General features: G+C 40.2%; 1 pseudogene; it reads right to left on the bottom strand.

The window, feature by feature from the left end:
* Positions 1 to 499: 499 nt before the first annotated feature.
* LOC109204724 (alpha-N-acetylgalactosaminide alpha-2,6-sialyltransferase 6-like) lies at positions 500 to 4121 on the bottom strand (annotated as a pseudogene).
* Positions 4122 to 5049: the final 928 nt, after the last annotated feature.

Below are 5049 nucleotides of genomic sequence, written 5' to 3'. Positions count from 1 at the left end.
GCTGTCACTTTGTCCTCTGAGTAAAACTGTGTTGTGTTTTATGAACAGAAAACGCCATTAAATAAGTGGGGAACTAAAAATTAATCAGTAATGAAAATTTCTTGATGCATTCTCAATCATCCAGGAAAGTAAATCTCCAAAAGTTGAATCTGTTCATCTGGACGTAGCGTTTTGTCAGTGATTGTTGATCAATGGTCATGGGAATTTGCATAATTATGATTAAGGAACTGACCTCACAGCCCTTTGTTCCTTCAGTGGGCTGGTTTCAGTCATTATGCAAATGTACTGTTTATAAGGTTTGGGGAAACCTGCAGTCAGCTGAGACTGAAGAAGTCACTTGGATGAGTGACGAAACGTTTCTCCCACAAAACGCTACATCCAGATGAACAGATTCAACTTTTGGAGAGTAATGAAAATTATTTGATTTTTCAACACAGTCGTCACAGTGACTGTAGATAAGAGCGTTTCCATGTGGACTTTTGATATTTGTTGGACCCACTCCCATGAAGTGAGACAGATGCTCAGGTCAGTTAATCAGAAGCATACCACATCAAAGTCCCACCAAAGTCAGCTACTATTGTCTCAGTCCCAAGAAACCCTGCTTTGGACAGTCTGATCACAGACTTGTTAAACTCAAGCAAATGCTGCATGAATGTATTGTTAAAATGTGACTAGTAGTTAAAGGTAGGGTGAGACTAGAAAAGTGCCATATGTCGGTAGAGGTGGGAAGTAATTAAGTACTAATACTTTCTTACTGTACTTATTAAGTAGAACTTTTCAGGTATCTGTACTTCAATGAAGTACTCATTTTTTCTGACAACTTTTTACTTATATTCCCTAAATTCTTAAACAAGTATCTGCATTTTGTACTCCTTACTTTTTAAAAGCAGGCTTGTTATTTTTGATTTAAGGCATATGAGGGAAGCTATTAGCTCGTCACTGCGAGCCTTCAAACATCAAACTGATTTGAACCAAAACAGTAACACGTCACAGGCAATCCTATTCATTTATCAATCGCCAGGTGATGCCACAAACCGGTTGGTTTGCTGTACTGTGATGGAATTAAAGTAAAGATGAGTGTGTGACTAGTGCGCAGTGGTTGTCTAGTAAACAGTATGGACAGGATGGAAATCAGCCAGGACAACTAATGAAACATCTGCTTACATCTGGTTGAAGTCAGGTGTATAAATCCACATAGAGCAACAGGCCAGCTGATCACAGTCTGTACATTAACAAAATCTACTGGAGCTCTTAATAGAAATGATAGTGAGTTGTACTTCTTTTTTTCCCCCACATTGAGCCATTCAAAACATCAGCACTGACGAAACACCAATGAAATCCTTTACATCGTCTTCTTCTTTTTACCATCTGGGATGAGTGAAGGTGATGTTGTACTGTTTTGCCCAGCGTGCAAACACACGTTTCTCTGTAATAAAACGATGTTGGCCCTGACTTCGCCTGTTCTCATGCTGGAAGTATGTTGCACATTCATTAACCCACCAGCGATCGTAGTAGTGGTATCGCACCTTCTTGATTCCGGGCGTTCTTATGGGAAATAAAAGACATTTCTGGTGAAATGGTTTTTAACATGTCTGTGAGTTTTAATAATGGGTTGAAGTTTTGTAAAAGGACAGCATGAGTCTTAATGTTATACTCACCCACAGTGATTGGGTAGAACCATCCCATATGCTTTGATGTTATCACATATCTCAATGGCTATGACCATTGTGAACCAGCCTGTACTCAGCTACGAGTGAGATTGGTCTCTGAGCAGGAGAAAAGCGATATATGAATGTGATATAATTCAACAAGAAGAATAAGAAAAGACATTTTGTCAGCACACTTGATACTCACCGGTCATATCCTGTCTCTCTTAGGAAAAGATCATCAAATGTGAGCATCTTGCTAGGGGTGACAGTCAAATAGGAGATGTCTCTGTAGGTCATGCTGACTCTCTGGAGCGATCCATAAAAGGCTGCTTTGGGATCTTTTCTTGTCTTGTACGGAGGTCTCTAGAAGATGATCACAGAGTGGCTGTCTGTACGTCGTAGGAACTCATTGGGGTTTCGGAACACATAGGACACACTGGAGTGGCCCCCGACATCAGATTCATACCCCGTCGTAGGAGCGTCGTTAATGCAGATCACACACACAGTGTGGTCGATCTCATCTCCCACTCCACTACCCAGGATGTGGCCAGAGCTGGTCAAAAAAGCACAGTTATGACATTGCATGGTCATACTCTGACAAGGAAACATGAGAAGGAGCTTTTTAAGTAAATGCGTTCAAACAGCAACTGTCAGGGACAGTGGTGTGGAAATATGAGTCGACAGATTTTCATCTGCACTTGCACTATGTCAGTTGATTTATTCTTAAAAAGTGACAAGAGTAAAACAAAGTGCTAAATCTAGTCAACATTGTCAACAACAATATGTTAATTGGCCTTTTTTAGCAACACGGCTCATTTAAATGTGCGCAAGTTCAACTTTTGTTAACCTGAGAAATGACAAAAGAAAATTTAGAGTCAGAAAACATCTGAATGAATATTAAAAGTTCATATTCTTTTAATCACCAAATCACTGAAATGTGTGAGAATCCACTACAGAAAGATCAATGCTGTAGGTTTTAATGATCCAGTCAGAAAAGATGATTCTAAAAGTCATCAACTGACTCCAAATGCCCAGATCTGAACCACCTGTTTGCTGGAAACAAATCCACCAATCAAACGAGTCTAAATTTTATGGGCCAATCAGAATGCTTGATCCAGTTGTCCAGGACTAACTACTGACTTACTATTACTCTGTGGCAAGACCCTGTCAAATCTGCCTCGGTGCACCTGTTGAACAACTGCTTCTAAATCCAAGACCCTAACTCCCATCAAAATCATTTTCAAATGGTGACGATCCTGAGGACTTGTTCCATACAACAGTGTGTTCTTTATGTTCCTGCTGTCAAAAACTTGGCTACAGGAGCAATTTAAAAAGTGGGGTCTTTCCTGCTGTTGAGACAAACTCCTGACTGAAAATACAATGTATTTCTGTGGGTCGGTTAGAGGGTTATCTCTCCACTTGGATCCACACAGTTCAAAAAGTTTACATCTCTGAGCTTTGAAAGACACACTGTTGGAAAGACAACAACGGTGGCTACGTTTTGAGGGTAAAATGGTGGCTGTAGAGCAAACACTGTGCACACAGCAACAGTTGAAACATAAGATTTTAAGATTAATCTTGGCAGTGACAGACAGAGCTCATTAAGCAGGCAGGTGTGAGCCTGGTTGCTATAGCGACTCCAGCCTGTGGCACCACACACACGCACACGCACACACACAAGCTGTGTCCCAAAACGTCGGCTGCATCCTCCGGAGGCCGCATTTGAAGGCCGATTACGTCACAGCCAGGCGACGAAGGCTGTCCCAATTCGTCGACTCCTTCAAATGCGGCTGACAAATGCGTCCTTCATTTCCCCGAATTTGAAGGATGGGTCCGGTGTGTCCTTCGTGGCCCACCGTATCCCAGAATTCATAGCGCGGCCCAGCCAAATTTCAGCTGCCAACAATGGCGGCCGCTATTAAGTTTTAAAATTAGTCTTATTAATCTTTCTGGGTCACAAAATAAACTTTTAACATATTTTCAGGCGAGTTGAACGGTTGAACGGTTTTGAAGGAGATAGATGCACAAAAACGTACGGAATATGATATAATAATAGTAATAATAAGCATTCAAGCATTCACACTAATTAAAGCTGAAAGTTCTTAATCACATAGTGGCTATTCTAATGGCCGCCAGTACTACCCCTCATCCTTCTAGTAGACACACTTAAGGTGTGAATTTTCTTGAAATATCACAGTCACAAGATTTAAAGAAAACTTGACCTTTGATCTCCTTTAGAAGTCGATACCACTAAGATTCTAAATAATCCAAGATTGTTAATAGATACGCTTATAGTACCAATTTGAAAATCCTAGGTGATATCTTCTTAAGTTATCTTATTCAAGAAAATTTTTAGAAAACTTGACCTTTTCACTGATATTTAAACTTTTCTGAGATTTTTAGTAGATACATCTATGGCCTTCTACGTTGCCTTCTTCTTGCGTTATTGTGTTCACAAACTTGGGTGCCCATGCCGCCTGCTGGTGGGGTTTTATTTTTTCTACCAGGCTGTGAACATATTTATTTCTGCTGTAAAGTTTCAGGATGGACGTCTGTGGTGATTTACCTGCTTTAAAAGCTATCCTCCAATGGCCCTTGAAGGAAATGCTGCTGTTTGGCACTTTTGTGCTGCCTTCAATTCAGCCCCACAGGCTGCCTTTTGCTCAGACATGACAACGCTTTGATAATGATCTGGTGTACTGAGAATCTCTTTTGACTATGAAAAGTCAGAGCATCACCAAACATCTGTGTGATTCGTCCTCCGAGGACCATGAACCACACAAAGTGAAATGCCAGTGCAGAATTGCATGGATATTCATTCAATCTCTAAGTTGTTCAGATATTTCACTCCCTAAATACCAACAAATGAATAGATGGAAAAGAAGAAATAAATAAATAAAAGCCAATGATTTGTCCCTGCATGCTTCACTTCTATTTAGAGCAGTTTGCTGTGTCATTTTTGTCAATACAGAAAGTTGAAAACTAAGATGTGAGAGGTGCTGAAGATAAAAACTTTTCTGTTCTTTTGTTCGAGCCAAATATGGCAAAACAAAAGAACCGTGTGAATGAAAGCCCCAGATTATTGGAATTAAAGTGAAGTGTAGCAGAAGTAACAACAGTTTATAGAGAGCTGTGTGAAATACACGGAGGCCCAAACGCTATACTAGTGTTTTATTATTGCATGTCTGCTGTTCAAACTGTTTCAGAGTGGTCACAAATATATTTTTATCCAGTAAAAATGTTGGAAGACCTCAAATTACATAATTTAAGAAAGCAAAAAAACAAACAAAAGACAGCAACAAAGAACTAGTGTTGTACTGTTGCCCCTCTATGCACGTGTGTGTGTGTGTGTGTGTGTGTGTGTGTGTGTGTGTGTGTGTGTGTGTGTGTGTGGATGAGA

Source organism: Oreochromis niloticus, linkage group LG13 (genome assembly GCF_001858045.2).
Source record: "Oreochromis niloticus isolate F11D_XX linkage group LG13, O_niloticus_UMD_NMBU, whole genome shotgun sequence".
Taxonomy (NCBI): domain Eukaryota; kingdom Metazoa; phylum Chordata; class Actinopteri; order Cichliformes; family Cichlidae; genus Oreochromis; species Oreochromis niloticus.
The sequence above is the reverse complement of the archived record's forward strand: the minus strand, read 5'-3'. Positions and strand labels throughout refer to the sequence as shown.